The 19,884-nt window shown below is 37.8% G+C and overlaps 1 long non-coding RNA gene across 1 annotated transcript; it reads left to right on the top strand.

Annotated features, from left to right (window-relative positions):
• The first annotated feature begins 18,830 nt into the window (after window positions 1–18,830).
• On the top strand, window positions 18,831–19,423 carry LOC137031097 (uncharacterized). Its single transcript, XR_010896496.1, has 3 exons — window positions 18,831–18,876; window positions 18,992–19,042; window positions 19,343–19,423. It is a non-coding gene; the product is annotated as an uncharacterized lncRNA (long non-coding RNA).
• The last annotated feature ends 461 nt before the right edge of the window (window positions 19,424–19,884 follow it).

Below are 19,884 nucleotides of genomic sequence, written 5' to 3'. Positions count from 1 at the left end.
TCATCATTGGTAGCTGCCAAGTCACTCCCTAGCAACCAAACTGAGTACCCTAGCAACCATTTTGGAAAATCTGTATCTCTGCATCAGATCATCGTACAGACATGGGGGTTGGTTTATATTGTCAAGCAGCCTTTGGAGTATCATCATTGGTAGCTGCCAAGCAACTCCCTAGCAACCAAACAGTACCCTAGCAACCGTTTTGCAAGATCTATATCTCTGCATCAGAACATCGTAAAGACATGGGGGTTGTTTTATATTGTCAAGCAGCCTTTGGAGTAGCATCACTGGTAGCTGCCAAGCCAGTGCCTAGCAACCAAACAGTACCCTAGCAACCGTATTTTAAGATCTATATCTCTGCATCAGAACATCGTACAGACATGGGGGTTGGTTTATATTGTCAAGTAGCCTTTGGAGTATCATCAGTGGTAGCTGCCAAGCCAGTCCCTAGCAACCAAACAGTACCCTAGCAACCGTTTTGCAAGATCTATATCTCGGCATCAGAACATCGTACAGACATGGGGGTTGGTTTATATTGTCAAGTAGCCTTTGGAGTATCATCACTGGTAGCTGCCAAGCCACTCCCTAGCAACCAAACAGTACCCTAGCAACCGAATTGCAAGATCTATATCTCTGAATCAGAACATCGTACAGACATGGGGGTAGGTTTGTATTGTCAAGCAGCCTTTGGAGTATCATCATTGGTAGCTGCCAAGTCACTCCCTAGCAACCAAACTGAGTACCCTAGCAACCATTTTGGAAAATCTGTATCTCTGCATCAGATCATCGTACAGACATGGGGGTTGGTTTGTATTGTCAAGCAGCCTTTGGAGTATCATCATTGGTTGCTGCCAAGTCACTCCCTAGCAACCAAACAGAGTACCCTAGCAACCATTTTGGAAAATCTATATCTCTGCGTCAGAACATCGTACAGACATGGGGTTTGGTTTGTATTGTCAAGCAGCCTTTGGAGTATCATCATTGGTTGCTGCCAAGCCACTCCCTAGCAACGAACAGAGTACCGTAGCAACCTTATTGCAAAATCTATATCTCTGCATCAGAACATCGTACAGACATGGGGGTTGGTTTGTATTGTCAAGCAGCTTTTGGTGTATCATCATTGGTAGCTGCCAAGCCACTCCCTAGCAACCAAACAGAGTACCCTAGCAACCATTTTGGAAAATCTATATCTCTGCATCAGAATATCGTACAGACATGGGGCTAGATTTGTATTGTCAAGCAGCCTTTGGAGTATGATCATTGGTAGCTGCCAAGCCAGTCCCTAGCAACCAAACAGTACCCTAGCAACCGTTTTGCAAGATCTATATCTCTGCATCAGAACATCGTAGAGACATGGCGGTTGGCTCTTTTGACTCATGCTAGCAATCTGGACTTCCAACATGCTAGCAGTGAATAGCTACATGCTAATGGTGATTAGCTAAGTGCTAAACTGGGCTAAGAACATGCTAATAACTCTATAAAAACTCCATAATATCCATCTGTGACAACTATCTATCTATCTATCTATCTATCTATCTATCTATCTATCTATCTATCTATCTATCTATCTATCTATCGATCAGTCTGTTTACTTATCTAGCTATCTATCTAGCTTTTAAAACTACAATTCTAAAACAAACTATTTCAAACTGAAAAGGTTCAAACTACAAACTTTTAAAACTTCTTCAAACTTTCTGGCTATGCTTTTTCAAGCCAACTTAAAGTTTGTCTACAAACTTTTTTATCTAGTTATTAAGTTGGCTTGAAAAAGCCAACTTACTGAAATGCTTATTAAACTTATTATTATTATTCTTCTTCTGAGACTAAAATTTCTAACACTAACTCGTCCTAGACCTTTAAAGCTAGAACTACTAAATTCGGCTCAAACCTTAAGACTGTTCTGACCAAGTGTGCTATATCTTTTCTAAGTGATCCGACTTACGGTTTTCCTAAAAATGACTATTAAAGCTCGGAAAAATCCCATTGACTTTCATTGACGGAATGTTCAAATGAGCCAAGACTTTCAAATTCCAACTGTCAAAATTCAAATTTAAACTACGGAAGCCTATTAGACTCAAAAACTCAATTAGACTCAAGTGCCAGTCTATGTACTATTTCTAATCCATTGAAACTCATTCAAACTCATTTATCTATCTATCTATCTATTAAACTAAATCTATCTATCTATCTATCTATCTATCTATCAAACTAAATCTATCACTTCTCATCTATATATATATATCTATCACTTCTCATCTATCTATCTATCTATCTATCAAACTAAATCTATCAATCTATCTATCTATCACTTCTCATCTATCTATCTATCTATCTATCTATCAAACTAAATCTATCTATCTATCACTTCTTAGCAACCAACTCCCTAGCAACCAAACAGAGTACCCTAGCAACCGTTTTGCAAAATCTATATCTCTGCATCAGGACATCGTACAGACATGGAGGTTGGTTTATATTGTCAAGCAGCCTTTGGAATATCATCATTGGTAGCTGCCAAGCCACTCCCTAGCAACCAAACAGAGTACCCTAGCAACCGTTTTGCAAAATCCATATCTCTGCATCAGAACATCGTACAGACATGGGGGTTGGTTTATATTGTCAAGCAGCCTTTGGAGTATCATCATTGGTAGCTGCCAAGCCACTCCCTAGCAACCAAACAGAGTACCCTAGCAACCGTTTTGCAAGAATTATATCTCTGCATCAGAACATCGTAGAGACATGGCTGTTGGCTCTTTTGACTCATGCTAGCAATCTGGACTTCCAAAATGCTACACATGCTAGCAGTGAATAACTACATGCTAATAGTGATTAGCTAAGTGCTAAAGTGGGCTAAAACATGCTAATAACTATAAAAACTCCATAGTAACCATCTGTGACAACTACCAACCACCTAGTAACATCATAGCAACCACCCAGGTTACCATAGCAACCACCTAAAAACCACCCAGAACACCCTAGCAACTGCCTAGCAACACCTTAGCAACCACCCAGGTTACCATAGCAACTCCCTAGCAACCACCCAGAGTACCCTAGCAACCGCATAGCAACACCTTAGCAACTACTCTGTGTACCCTAGCAACCATATAGCAACACCCTAGCAACCACCCCGAGTACCCTAGCATCCATATAGCAACACCTTAGCAACCACCCCGAGTACCCTAGCAACCACATAGCAACAGCCTAGCAACCATCCTAAGTACCTTAGCAACCGCATAGTAAAATCCTAGCAACCACCTTTCCCTGACTATCTATCTATCAAAACTACTAAACTAAAACTGAAACTTTCAAACTGAAAACTTTCAAACTTTAAACTTTATAAACTACTTTAAACTTTCAGGCTAGGCTTTTTCAAGCCAACTTAAAGTTTGTCTCAACGAACTTTTTAATCTAGTTATTAAGTTGGCTTGAAAAAGCCAACTTACTGATCTACTACTTAAGCTTATTATTATTATTATTCTTCTTAGACTAAATTTCTAAATGCATCTCCTCCTAGACTGTTCAAGCTACAACCACCAAACTCGGACCAGACCTTCAGACTATTCTGACTTAGTGTGCTATATCTTTTCAGACTGATCAGACTTACGGTTTTCCTAAAAAAGCTGATCAAAACTTGGAAAAATCCCATTGACTTTCATTGACGGAATGTTCAAATGAGCCAAGACTATTCAAACTCCAACTGTCAAAATTCAAATTTTGACAGTTGGAGAGGCTCATCAGACTCCATTAGCTGCCATTCTATGTACTATTTCTAATCCATTGAGACTCATTCAAACTTCCATTCTATCTAATATGTCTTATCTATCTATCTATCTATCTATCTATCTATCTATCTATCTATCTATCTATCTATCAAACTAAATCTATCTATCTATCAAACTAAATCTATCTATCTATCTATCAAACTAAATCTATCTATCTATCTATCAAACTAAATCTATCTATCTATTTCTCTTTCTAATCTATCTATCTATCAAACTAAATCTATCTATCTATCTATTTCTTTTTCTAATCTATATCAAACTAAATCTATCTATTTCTCTTTCTAATCTATCTATCTATCAAACTAAATCTAGCTATTTCTCTATCTATCTATCACTTCTCATCTATCAATCTATCTATCTTCTCATCTATCACTTCTCATCTATCTCTCTTCTCATCTATCACTTCTCATCTATCTCTCTATCTATCATCTATCTATCAACTCATTCAAATTCATAAACTCTATCTATCTATCTATGATCAACTCTCATAGCAACCACCCAAAACAACCTAGCAACCACCCAGAACACCATGGCAACTGCATAGCAACCACACAAATCACCCTGGCATCATCCTAGCAACCAGCCTGGATACAATAGCAACCGCATAGCAACACCATGGCAACCACCCCGAGTACCCTAGCAACCGCATAGCAACACCATGGCAACCACCCCGAGTACCCTAGCAACCGCATAGCAACACCCTAGCAACCACCCCGAGTACCCTAGCAACCGCATAGCAACACCCTAGCAACCACCCCGAGTACCCTAGCAACCGCATAGCAACACCCTAGCAACCACCCCGAGTACCCTAGCAACCGCATAGCAACACCTTCACAACCACCCGAGTACCCTAGCAACCGCATAGCAAAATCTATATCTCTGCATCAGAACATCGTACAGACATGGGGGTTGGTTTATATTGTCAAGCAGCCTTTGGAGTATCATCATTGGTAGCAACCACATAGCAACACCGTAGTAACCAAACAGAGTACCCTAGCAACCATTTTGCAAAATCTATATCTCTGCATCAGAACATCGTACAGACATGGGGGTTGGTTTATATTGTCAAGCAGCCTTTGGAGTATCATCATTGGTAGCTGGCAAGTCAATTCCTAGCAACCAAACAGTACCCTAGTAACCGTTTTGCAAAATCTGTATCTCTGCATCAGAACATCGTCCAGACATGGGGGTTGGTTTATATTGTCAAGCAGCCTTTGGAGTATCATCATTGGTAGCTGGCAAGCCACTCCCTAGCAACCAAACAGAGTACCCTAGCAACCGTTTTGCAAAATCTATATCTCTGCATCAGAACATCGTACAGACATGGGGGTTGGTTTATATTGTCAAGCAGCCTTTGGAGTATCATCACTGGTAGCTGCCAAGCCACTCCCTAGCAACCAAACAGAGTACCCTAGCAACCGTTTTGCAAAATCTATATCTCTGCATCAGTACATCGTAGAGACATGGGGGTTGGCTTTTTGACTCATGCTAGCAATCTGGACTTCCAACATGCTAGCAGTGAATGCTAATAGTGATTAGCTAAGTGCTAAAGTGGGCTAAGAACATGCTAATAACTCTATAAAAACTCCATAGTATCCATCTGTGACTATCTATCTATCTAATAAAACTTAAACTTTCAAACTTCAAACTTTTAAAACTTCTCAAACTTTCTGGCTATGCTTTTTCAAGCCAACTTAAAGTTTGTCCTCAAACTTTTTTATCTAGTTATTATTATTCTTCTTAGACTAAATTTCTAAATGCATCTCCTCCTAGACTGTTCAAGCTACAACCACCAAACTCGGACTAGACCTTCAGACTGTTCTGACTTAGTGTGCTATATCTTTTCAGACTGATCCGACTTACGGTTTTCCTAAAAATGCTGATTAAACCTGGAAAAAACTCCCATTGACTTTCATTGAACTGCCTTGGCTGATCTGAACATTCCGTCCAACTGTCAAAATTCAAATTCAAACACACAGACTCAATTAAACTGCCATTCCTATTTCCAAGCCATTTAAACTCATTCAAACTCATTCTATCTATCTATCTATCTATCTATCTATCTATCTATCTATCTATCTATCTATCTATCTATCTATCTATCTAAATCTAACTCTATCAAACTAAATCTATCTATCTATCTATCTATCTATCTATCTATCTATCTAAATCTAACTCTATCAAACTAAATCTATCTATCTAAATCTAACTCTATCAAACTAAATCTATCTATCTATCTATCTATCTATCTATCTATCTATCTATCTATCTATCATCTATCTATCTATCAAACTAAATCTATCTATGTAAATCTAACTCTATCAAACTAAATCTATCTATCTATCTATCAAACTAAATCTATCTATCTATCTAAATCTAAATCTATCAAACTAAATCTATCTATCTATCTATCTATCTATCTATTTCTCTTTCTAATCTATCTATCTATCTATCTATCTATCTATCTATCTATCTATCTATCTATCTATCTATCTATCTATTTCTCTTTCTAATCTATCCATCTATCTATCTATCTATCTATCAAACTAAATCTATCTATCTATCTATCTATTTCTCTTTTTAATCTATCTATCTCTATCTATCTATCTATCTATCAAACTAAATCTATCTATCTATCTATCTATCTATCCCTTCTCATCTATCTATCAATCTATCTTTCTTCTCATCTATCACTCATCTATCAATCTATCTATCTATCTATCTATCTATCTATCTTCTCATCTATCACTTCTCATCTATCTCTCTTCTCATCTATCACTTCTCATCTATCTCTCTTCTCATCTATCACTTCTCATCTATCTCTCTATCTATCTATCTATCTATCTATCTATGATCAACTCTCATAGCAACCACCCAAACCAACCTAGCAACCACCCAGAACACCATGGCAACTGCATAGCAACCACACAAATCACCCTGGCATCATCCTAGCAACCAGCCTGGATACAATAGCAACCACATAGCAACACCATGGCAACCACCCCGAGTACCCTAGCAACAGCATAGCAACACCTTAGCAACCACCCCGAGTACCCTAGCAACACCTTAGCAACCACCCCGGGTACCCTAGCAACACCCTAACAACCACCCCGAGTACCCTAGCAACCGCATAGCAACACCCTAGCAACCACCCGAGTACCCTAGCAACCGCATAGCAACACCTTAGCAACCACCCGAGTACCATAGCAACCGCATAGCAACACCCTAGCAACCACCCCGAGTACCCTAGCAACCGCATAGCAACACCTTAGCAACCACCCCGAGTACCCTAGCAACACCTTAGCAACCACCCCGAGTACCCTAGCAACCGCATAGCAACACCCTAGCAACCACCCCGAGTACCATAGCAACCGCATAGCAACACCTTAGCAACCACCCCGAGTACCCTAGCAACCGCATAGCAACACCTTAGCAACCACCCCGAGTACCCTAGCAACTGCATAGCAACACCATAGCAACCAAACAGAGTGCCCTAGCAACCAATTTGCAAAATCTATATCTCTGCATCAGAACATCTTCCAGACATGGGGGTTGGTTTATATTGTCAAGCAGCCTTTGGAGTATCATCACTGGTAGCTGCCAAGCCACTCCCTAGCAACCAAACAGAGTACCCTAGCAACCGTTTTGCAAAATCTATATCTCTGCATCAGTACATCGTAGAGACATGGCGGTTGGCTCTTTTGACTCATGCTAGCAATCTGGACTTCAACATGCTAGCAGTGAATAGCTACATGCTAATAGTGATTAGCTAAGTGCTAAAGTGGGCTAAGAACATGCTAATAACTCTATAAAAACTCCATAGTATCCATCTGTGACAATTACCAATCTATCTATCTATCTATCTAATAAAACTTAAACTTTCAAACTTCAAACTTTTAAAACTTCTGCAAACTTTCTGGCTATGCTTTTTCAAGCCAACTTAAAGTTTGTCCTCAAACTTTTTTATCTAGTTAAGTTGGCTTGAAAAAGCCAACTTACTGAAATGCTTATTAAAGTTATTATTATTCTTCTTCTTCTGAGACTAAAATTTCTAACACTAACTCGTCTTAGAGCTTTAAAGCTAGAACTACTAAATTCGGCTCAAACCTTAAGACTGTTCTGACCAAGTGTGCTATATCTTTTCTAAGTGATCCGACTTACGGTTTTCCTAAAAATGACTATTAAAGCTCGGAAAAATCCCATTGACTTTCATTGACGGAATGTTCAAATGAGCCAAGACTTTCAAATTCCAACTGTCAAAATTCAAATTTAAACTACGGAAGCCTATTAGACTCAAAAACTCAATTAGACTCAAGTGCCATTCTATGTACTATTTCTAATCCATTGAAACTCATTCAAACTCATTTATCTCTCTATCTATCTATTAAACTAAATCTATCTATCTATCTATCTATCTATCTATCTATCTATCTATCTATCTATCTATCAAACTAAATCTATCACTTCTCATCTATATATATATATCTATCACTTCTCATCTATCTATCTATCTATCTATCAAACTAAATCTATCAATCTATCTATCTATCACTTCTCATCTATCTATCTATCTATCTATCTATCTATCTATCAAACTAAATCTATCTATCTATCACTTCTTAGCAACCAACTCCCTAGCAACCAAACAGAGTACCCTAGCAACCGTTTTGCAAAATCCATATCTCTGCATCAGAACATCGTACAGACATGGGGGTTGGTTTATATTGTCAAGCAGCCTTTGGAGTATCATCATTGGTAGCTGCCAAGCCACTCCCTAGCAACCAAACAGAGTACCCTAGCAACCATTTTGCAAGATTTATATCTCTGCATCAGAACATCGTAGAGACATGGCTGTTGGCTCTTTTGACTCATGCTAGCAATCTGGACTTCCAAAATGCTACACATGCTAGCAGTGAATAACTACATGCTAATAGTGATTAGCTAAGTGCTAAAGTGGGCTAAAAACATGCTAATAACTATAAAAACTCCATAAAAACTCCATAGTAACCATCTGTGACAACTACCAACCACCTAGCAACATCATAGCAACCACCCAGGTTACCATAGCAACCACCTAACAACCACCCAGAACACCCTAGCAACTGCCTAGCAACACCTTAGCAACCACCCAGGTTACCATAGCAACTCCCTAGCAACCACCCAGAGTACCCTAGCAACCGCATAGCAACACCTTAGCAACTACTCCGTGTACCCTAGCAACCATATAGCAACACCCTAGCAACCACCCCGAGTACCCTAGCAACCATATAGCAACACCTTAGCAACCACCCCGAGTACCCTAGCAACCACATAGCAACAGCCTAGCAACCATCCTAAGTACCTTAGCAACCGCATAGTAAAATCCTAGCAACCACCTTTCCCTGACTATCTATCTATCAAAACTACTAAACTAAAACTGAAACTTTCAAACTGAAAACTTTCAAACTTTAAACTTTATAAACTACTTTAAACTTTCAGGCTAGGCTTTTTCAAGCCAACTTAAAGTTTGTCTCAACGAACTTTTTAATCTAGTTATTATTCTTCTTCTTCTTACTTGAATTTCCAAGACTAACTCCTCCTAGAGCTTTAACTCCACAAACTCCAAACTCGGGTCAGACCTTCAGACTGTTCTGACTTGGTGTGCTATATCTTTTCTAACTGATCCGACTTACGGTTTTCCTAAAAATGACAATTAAAGCTCGGAAAAATCCCATTGACTTTCATTGAACTGCCTTGGCTGATCTGAACATTCCGTCCAACTGTCAAAATTCAAATTCAAACACACAGACTCAATTAAACTGCCATTCCTATTTCCAAGCCATTTAAACTCATTCAAACTCATTCAAACTCATTCTATCTATCTATCTATCTATCTATCTATCTATCTATCTATCTATCTATCTATCTATCTATCTATCTAAATCTAACTCTATCAAACTAAATCTATCTATCTATCTATCTATCTATCTATCTATCTAAATCTAACTCTATCAAACTAAATCTATCTATCTAAATCTAACTCTATCAAACTAAATCTATCTATCATCTATCTATCTATCATCTATCTATCATCTATCTATCTATCAAACTAAATCTATCTATGTAAATCTAACTCTATCAAACTAAATCTATCTATCTATCTATCTATCTATCTATCTATCAAACTAAATCTATCTATCTATCTAAATCTAAATCTATCAAACTAAATCTATCTATCTATCTATCTATCTATCTATCTATTTCTCTTTCTAATCTATCTATCTATCTATCTATCTATCTATCTATCTATCTATCTATCTATCTATCTATCTATTTCTCTTTCTAATCTATCTATCTATCTATCTATCTATCTATCTATCTATCTATCTATCTATTTCTCTTTCTAATCTATCCATCTATCTATCTATCTATCTATCTATCTATCTATCTATCTCTCTTTCTAATCTATCTATCTATTTCTCTTTCTAATCGTTATATCTATCTATCTATCTATCTATTTCTCTTTCTAATCTATCTATCTATCTATCTATCTATCTATTTCTCTTTCTAATCTATCTATCTATCTATCTATCTATCTATTTCTCTTTCTAATCTATCTATCTATCTATCTATCTATTTCTCTTTCTAATCTATCCATCTATCTATCTATCTATCTATCTATCTATCTATCTATCTATCTATCAAACTAAATCTATCTATCTATCTATCTATCTATCTATCTATCTATCTATCTATCTATCTATCCCTTCTCATCTATCTATCAATCTATCTTTCTTCTCATCTATCACTTCTCATCTATCAATCTATCTATCTATCTTCTCATCTATCACTTCTCATCTATCTCTCTTCTCATCTATCACTTCTCATCTATCTCTCTTCTCATCTATCACTTCTCATCTATCTCTCTATCTATCTATCTATCTATCTATGATCAACTCTCATAGCAACCACCCAAACCAACCTAGCAACCACCCAGAACACCATGGCAACTGCATAGCAACCACACAAATCACCCTGGCATCATCCTAGCAACCAGCCTGGATACAATAGCAACCGCATAGCAACACCCTAGCAACCACCCCGAGTACCCTAGCAACCGCATAGCAACACCCTAGCAACCACCCCGAGTACCCTAGCAACAGCATAGCAACACCTTAGCAACCACCCCGAGTACCCTAGCAACACCTTAGCAACCACCCCGAGTACCCTAGCAACACCCTAACAACCACCCCGAGTACCCTAGCAACCGCATAGCAACACCCTAGCAACCACCCGAGTACCCTAGCAACCGCATAGCAACACCTTAGCAACCACCCCGAGTACCATAGCAACCGCATAGCAACACCCTAGCAACCACCCGAGTACCCTAGCAACCGCATAGCAACACCTTAGCAACCACCCCGAGTACCCTAGCAACACCTTAGCAACCACCCCGAGTACCCTAGCAACCGCATAGCAACACCCTAGCAACCACCCGAGTACCATAGCAACCGCATAGCAACACCTTAGCAACCACCCCGAGTACCATAGCAACCGCATAGCAACACCATAGCAACCAAACAGAGTGCCCTAGCAACCAATTTGCAAAATCTATATCTCTGCATCAGAACATCGTACAGACATGGGGGTTGGTTTATATTGTCAAGCAGCCTTTGGAGTATCATCACTGGTAGCTGCCAAGTCACTCCCTAGCAACCAAACAGTACCCTAGTAACCATTTTTGCAAAATCTGTATCTCTGCATCAGAACATCTTCCAGACATGGGGGTTGGTTTATATTGTCAAGCAGCCTTTGGAGTATCATCACTGGTAGCTGCCAAGCCACTCCCTAGCAACCAAACAGAGTACCCTAGCAACCGTTTTGCAAAATCTATATCTCTGCATCAGTACATCGTAGAGACATGGCGGTTGGCTCTTTTGACTCATGCTAGCAATCTGGACTTCAACATGCTAGCAGTGAATAGCTACATGCTAATAGTGATTAGCTAAGTGCTAAAGTGGGCTAAGAACATGCTAATAACTCTATAAAAACTCCATAGTATCCATCTGTGACAATTACCAATCTATCTATCTATCTAATAAAACTTAAACTTTCAAACTTCAAACTTTTAAAACTTCTTCAAACTTTCTGGCTATGCTTTTTCAAGCCAACTTAAAGTTTGTCCTCAAACTTTTTTATCTAGTTATTATTATTATTATTATTATTATTATTATTCTTAATTGAATTTCCAAGACTAACTCCTCCTAGAGCTTTAACTCCACAAACTCCAAACTCGGACTAGACCTTCAAACTGTTCTGACTTAGTGTGCTATATCTTTTCTAACTGATCCGACTTACGGTTTTCCTAAAAATGACTATTAAAGCTCGGAAAAATCCCATTGACTTTCATTGACGGAATGTTCAAATGAGCCAAGACATTCAAACTCCAACTGTCAAAATTCAAATTTAAACTACGGAAGCCTATTAGACTCAAAAACTCAATTAGACTCAAGTGCCAGTCTATGTACTATTTCTAATCCATTGAAACTCATTAAACTCTATCTATCTATCTATCTATCTATCTATCTATCTATCTATCTATCTATCTATCTATCTATCTCATTCAAACTCATCTATCTATCTATCTATCTATCTATCTCATTCAAACTTATCTATCTATCTATCTATCTATCTATCTATCTATCTATCTCATTCAAACTCATCTATCTATCTATCTATCTATCTATCTATCTATCTATCTATCTATCTATCTATCTATCTCATTCAAACTTATCTATCTATCTATCTATCTCATTCAAACTTATCTATCTATCTATCTATCTATCTATCTATCTATCTATCTATCATCACTGGTAGCTGCCAAGCCACTCCCTAGCAACCAAACAGAGTACCCTAGCAACCATTTTGGAAAATCTATATCTCTGCATCAGAACATCATAGAGACATGGGGGTTGGTTTATAATGTCAAGCAGCCTTTGGAGTATCATCACTGGTAGCTGCCAAGCCACTCCCTAGCAACCAAATGGAGTACCCTAGCAACCGTTTTGCAAAATCTATATCTCTGCATCAGAACATCGTACAGACATGGGGGTTGGTTTATAATGTCAAGCAGACTTTGGAGTATCATCATTGGTAGCTGACAAGCAACTCCCTAGCAACCAAACGGAGTACCCTAGCAACCGTTTTGCAAAATCTATATCTCTGCATCAGAACATCGTACAGACATGGGGGTTGGTTTATATTGTCAAGCAGCCTTTGGAGTATCATCATTGGTAGCTGCAAAGCCACTCCCTAGCAACCAAACAGAGTACCCTAGCAACCGTTTTGCAAAATCTATATCTCTGCATCAGAACATCGTACAGACATGGGGGTTGGTTTATATTGTCAAGCAGCCTTTGGAGTATCATCATTGGTAGCTGCAAAGCCACTCCCTAGCAACCAAACAGAGTACCCTAGCAACCGTTTTGCAAAATCTATATCTCTGCATCAGAACATCGTACAGACATGGGGGTTGGTTTATATTGTCAAGCAGCCTTTGGAGTATAATCATTGGTAGCTGCAAAGCCACTCCCTAGCAACCAAACAGAGTACCCTAGCAACCGTTTTGCTAAATCTATATCTCTGCATCAGAACATTGTACAGACATGGGGGTTGGTTTTTATTGTCAAGCAGCCTTTGGAGTATCATCATTGGTAGCTGCAAAGCCACTCCCTAGCAACCAAACAGAGTACCCTAGCAACCGTTTTGCAAAATCTATATCTCTGCATCAGAACATCGTACAGACATGGGGGTTGGTTTATATTGTCAAGCAGCCTTTGGAGTATCATCATTGGTAGCTGCCAAACCACTCCCTAGCAACCAAACAGAGTACCCTAGCAACCGTTTTGCAAAATCTATATCTCTGCATCAGAACATCGTACAGACATGGGGATTGGTTTATATTGTCAAGCAGCCTTTGGAGTATCATCACTGGTAGCTGCCAAGCCACTCCCTAGCAACCAAACAGAGTACCCTAGCAACCGTTTTGCAAGATCTATATCTCTGCATAATAACATCGTAGAGACATGGCGGTTGGCTCTTTTGACTCATGCTAGCAATCTGGACTTCCAACATGCTACACATGCTAGCAGTGAATAGCTACATGCTAATAGTGATTAGCCTAATGTTAAATCTAACTACTAAACTAAAACTTAAACTTTTAAACTGAAAACTCTCAAACTTCACACTTTTAAAACTACTTCAAACTTTCTGGACCGGCTTTTTCAAGCCAACTTAAAGTTTGTCCTCAAACTTTTTTATCTAGTTAATATTAATGTTGTTATTATGAACAGTTCTCAGAATTAAAGATGTGTTAAAATAATTTAAAGAGAGTCTTTGTCAGAGGCTTTTTTATTCTTAATTTTGACATTAATTTTCATTTTTACACTAGACACATATCGGTTCAAAATATTGGTTATCGGTCTCCTTGATCTGTAATAATCGATATCGGCATCGGCCCTGAAAAATGCATATCGTCGATCCCTAAAATATACCATATTGATCAAATATTACTGATCCTGCTGAGGTGTCGACATAACATAAAACTTGCTTGGATGTCTTTTAAGACCCCAAGATCAAAGGAAACATGGTCACAGACATAACACCTTTATGCTCCCCTAAAAGGGGACAGCAGACCAGGAAGGAACAAATAGGGCTGGTACAATATCAGATTTTTCACACCACGGTTATCGCAGCCAAAAGAATTCATGATATCGATATACTGCGTTATCTATAAAAACCTTGAAAAAAACCTAATGTTATTAGTCAGTTTTTTTGAAGCCATTGCATACAACTACACTTAAGGGTAATCAGACACTGATAAACAACTGATAAACACAGGGTACAATTATTTTTACTTTTTGCATTATAAAAATATGATAAGATTGCATAAGATAAATATGAAACTAAAAACGTTTTTGCTCACATGCTCTGCTGTGTAGAGAATCTCGTCTGTTATCAGACGACATGATTTTGCACACCACCCAGATAGCACACATACATGTGGCCGACGTCGGCCGCGGAGCGGAACGTCGGCCTCATATCTGTAACATCTAATGAGGATCGGCCAGGCATAGGCGCGTATCTTCAGTCCGAGCTCTATTTCCAGCTCGTCGGCTTTGGGTCGGATGACGATTGCAGGCCGATATGCCGCGCTTTTCTGTTTGCGCGTGACCATTCATCTCTGCAACCGACGAGAGAAATGGCGACTCCGGCATCATCTGTGGTTTTCAGGTAAGTTTTCACTTTAAGTAAATTAGAAAAATCTTTTTTATATTTCTGTGACACTTAAAAGTTACTAAGGCACTCGGTTTACTACAGGCAGTTTGTAATCTCAATTTCTCGGAGGCGAAAGGGAAGATGAGCAGCAGAATGCTAGGTCAGCCCAGCTTGTTTAGTTCAGAAAAGTTTTTGTAAGTAGCCAAATTATTTGAACATATCTCGTCCTCTGCAAAATAAACGGATCAGGTCTTAAACCGGTAATGGTAGATGTTTAAATACTGCGTGACTTTTACCTGTTTTAATGGGCGCGCACTTTGAACGTTCAAACACTGGAGAAGTTACCATGGTAACGGTGCACCGCAGTAACGGACAAGCTGCAAAATCTCCGTCTCTCGCTGTTGCTTTCTCTGCTTTCGGGTGAGTTTAGTCCCTAAAATCACATAAATAGTATAAAACTGTTCTGGATATGTTTCTTACCTGTAATTGACACGCTTCTGTCGAATATTTACTTTATTGAAATAGTTTATTTTCTTCGAAAAAGTCCGTTAGCATAACCGTTTTCAGAACTGTTTGGCTAATATACTGAGCTCTTATGAAAGTTTGCGTTTTTAATCACATCTTTATGTTCAGAAGAGAGGCTTTGGTAGTTTTGTTAAGGTTTTTTTGGTAATCCGTCAATGGGTAATTGGGAGTGAGCTAATTTATTTAAACTGCTGTACTGACATCCCTTACAGGAAGCGCGAAAATCAAATGAAACGAAATGAAATTATCTTTCATGGTAACGTTGAACAAATTACCTCGATTATATTTAATGTTTAATAATTTAATACCAATCACATTGAAGAAAAAATGTTCTGTGATTTCAGGAGTGAACAAATCTTCAGTTTAAACTCAGGTGAACTGAGAAAGCTCATTAAATAACTTCATACGCATTTTTTCCTCAGAGGGTAACACTTTAGTATGGGGAACAATTCTCACTTTAAACTAGTTGCTTATTAGCTTGCATATTGGCTGTTTATTATTACTTATAAAGCAGATATCAATGCCTTATTCTGCATGACCTTATTCTACAACATCCCTAAATCCTACCTGATATCCACCCTTAAACGCTATAACTACCTTACTGTCTATTAATAAGCAGTATATTAAGAGTTTGAGGCAAAAGTTAATAGTAAATATGTTTCCCATTCCAAAGTGTTGCCCCACAAAATATTTTACCTATATCACCATGCATGTTATTTTCTTTTGCAAAATTATTTTTTAATATTACAGTTTGTAAGGTTCTGACATACAAACGTAAGTAACACAGAGCAATATAAAATGAAGTAAGCCTAAAACAAATTCTATTAATAAAATTTTGTATATATATTCTGCATATTCTACTTTCTCTTTCCTGCATTTCACCTTTGCTGTAGCTGGTTTGATTCTAATGAACCTGACATTATATAGGCTCTGTGATAAACTGTTTGTTATGTTCCTAGATTCTTCCATGCTGATGGCCTGCACACTTGTCGAAGAAAATCTCAGGCTAAAAATCATATAACCAGTAAGCAAATCCTCAAACATGCACTACTGTTCAAAAGTTTGGGGCCTGTAAGATTTCTCACATTTTAAAATCATTAAAGGGTTAGTTCACCCAAAAATGAAAATTCTGTCATTTATTACTCACCCTCATGCCGTTCCACACCTGTAAGACCTTCATTCATCTTCAGAACACAAATTAAGATATTTTAGTTGAAATCTGATGTCTCAGTGAGGCCTACATAGGGAGCAATGACATTTCCTCTCTCAAGATCCATTAATGTACTAAAAACATATTTAAATCAGTTCATGTGAGTACAGTGGTTCAATATTAATATTATAAAGTGACGAGAATACTTTTGGTGCACCAAAAAACAAAATAATGACTTATATAGTGATGGCCGATTTCAAAACACTGCTTCAGGAAGCATCGGAGCGTTATGAATCAGCGTTTCGGATCGTGTCAAACAGCCAAACTGCTGAAATCACGTGACTTTGGCTCTCAGAACCGCTGATTCGATACACTGATTCATTATGCTCCGAAGCTTTCTGAAGTAGTGTTTTGAAATTGGCTATCACATTATTATTATTATTATTATTTTTTTTTTTTTTTTGGCACACCAAAAATATTCTTGTCACTTTATAATATTAATATTGAACCACTGTACTCACATGAACCAATTTAACCCTTTCGCACGTAAGTTTCAAATATTCTGTCTGACCCCCCAGCGTGAGTTTTTTGAAGCGACCGTTATTTAGAACGTATCACTTTATGGTTTCCATGGTGACGCGTCATTGCTTGTTATGTGGCACACCGCAGCACTGTATGAATGATGATCTGCTTTCATTTGATTTTTCCTTTTTTATTCAAAATATTCACAAATTTGTTAACTATAGCATGAAATATCTAATATTCAGATTGCCAAATATGTGCAAGTGGATGTGTTTTGCTGTTTAAACACCTTAACGATCGCGTTAGTTGAGCCATATGAGCGATGGGCGCGCGCAGCCATGTTAGTTTGCACCGCGCAGAGAATCGGATCTGTTGGATTTACAACCCGTGAATTTATCCACTTCTCCCGAAATACATGAAAGTAAGTGTGCCGGTCAACTGGGGAAGAATAGAGTAAGCTTTTAAGTTACTTTCACAATGTGTGTCTGATATGAATTAAACGTGTTGTCAAGTTATAATGGAAAGGGTTGTTATTTCCGCTTCTATAGACATCATTGTGTATTTTACAAACTCTAAATATATTGTTTTGTTAGTACTCATGTGTATTTAAATGTCTGAAACCTGAAATGAACATTATTTGGTTGAAAACACTGCATATATGTGATATATGAAAAGCGCTGCGTGTGTCCGTCTCTGGTTTAGCGCCAGTTAAAGCGCGCACGCACATTTGAATTTGGCAGTTGATCACGTAATGCACTGAACGTTCTAATCACACCGGTGTGATCGTACGCTCCTGGGGCCAGCCAAGACTGATCACACCGGTGTGATCGTACGCGTCAAAGGGTTAAATATGTTTTTAGTACATTAATGGATAGTTAGTAATAAATGACAGAATTTTCATTTTTGGGTGAACTTTAATCCCTGGTTGTTTCAGTGAGAGTGTCTGTGAAAAGCCTTTAGCATAAAATAATCAGCAAAATGAGATGAGGAGACAAATAATGTTATAGTGGTTGTAGTTATGATAAACTATTATGATAACAGGATGTTATGGTCATTAATATATTTTCTCTAGGTCTTTGAGTTATTTGTGTGTATTTTTTACTGATACATTCTTAAATACATTTTACTAAATATTTGGTAACACTTTAAAAGACGTTTCATTTGTTAAACATTAGTTAATGTATTAACTAACTTGAACTAGCTATGAGCAATACATTTGTTGCTGTATTTACTAATCTTTGTTAATGTTAGTCAATGAAAATATAGTTGTTCATTGTTTGTTCATGTTAGTTCACAGTGCATTAACTAATGTTAACAAGATTTTAATAATGTATTAGTATCTAATGTTAACTAATGGACCTTATTGTAAAGTGTTACCAAATACTTAAATACTTTAAATGCTGACTGGTTCAGGGGGTCGACAACTTTAGGCATTTAAGTTATTTTTCACATAAATCTGGTCAGCTTACACACTGCTCATACTCAGCCTCTAAAATGTTTGAATTAAATCACCAATACAATATCAGGGGGTAAAGATGTCATTAGGGTTCTTACAATTATGGCTGTGCTCTTGTTACCAGATGAGATGTGATCCCCAGCGTTTGGCGCTGAGATTCTTCAGGACGTGGCCTTGATGCCATGAAGATGGTGAGTTTCCCCAATAGCTGCCACTACCCAGATCAAGAGACTGATCACAACTTCAATCTGTATTAGTCTATTTTGATAGGTATATATGTTATGTGTCTTTTCTTTTTCATTACAGCCCATCACTGACAGGCTTTCCTGTGTAAAACATCATATTTATCCAAATGAGGTTTGTAAATGCATGAATTCTTTATATTTTACATTAATCATTAATTTTGAATAAAAATTACTTATAGAAGAAAATGTGACAAGGCCTCTCACAAAATGCCATATTAAAGGACTATTCAGAGTGCAAGTCAAAACTGTTTCTTTTGGGAATTATTATGCTATAAATATTGTCTATTGAGCTAAAGTTAAATTGAACCTGGAATGGTGATTTATGTTACCAGATGTGATACTTTGTAATGGGCATGTACAATGGATTTTGAACTTACTACTTACTACTTACTACTTACTATTTTTATTGCAGGGTCTCTGGGATCCCCAGCTGAAGGCATGAAGACATCAGATCTTGGCCTGGACAGATGTACCAACAGTACACCACACCGACTTCTGCTTTTGCATGGATGGCTGATTACTACCATGTTCTGAGAGGGTATTACTATAGTAAAACTGAGCACCTGTGACACTGGGATTTGTAGTTGTAAAGAATAATCACACCATGTTTTTCTAGAAGTTGCAAACTTTTCTCTCTCTTTCTCTCTTACAAACAACACAACAGTTAAACCTTTTCAAATTCTTTTCTGGTGGTGCACAAGTCCTATTCTACAAATCAGAAATTAAGATATTCATATGCTCACATTTAAGCTGCAGACACACTACTTTGAGCATGCGAAAATTCTTCGGACACTGAAATTTAGCCATTAGGTCACACCTTCATATAGCAATTTTGTACTCTTTACATATAGTCGTGTGATGTGAATTTGCAGGTCAGAGTTCCAAACCAAACTTTTTGCATGAGCTTGCGTTTCTGGTCTCCCGCATTTGTGTGCATATGAATGGAGGTCAATG

Source organism: Chanodichthys erythropterus, chromosome 11, assembly GCF_024489055.1.
Source record: "Chanodichthys erythropterus isolate Z2021 chromosome 11, ASM2448905v1, whole genome shotgun sequence".
Classification (NCBI taxonomy): domain Eukaryota; kingdom Metazoa; phylum Chordata; class Actinopteri; order Cypriniformes; family Xenocyprididae; genus Chanodichthys; species Chanodichthys erythropterus.
Note: the sequence above shows the minus strand (reverse complement) of the source record. Positions and strands in the feature narration are given on the sequence as shown.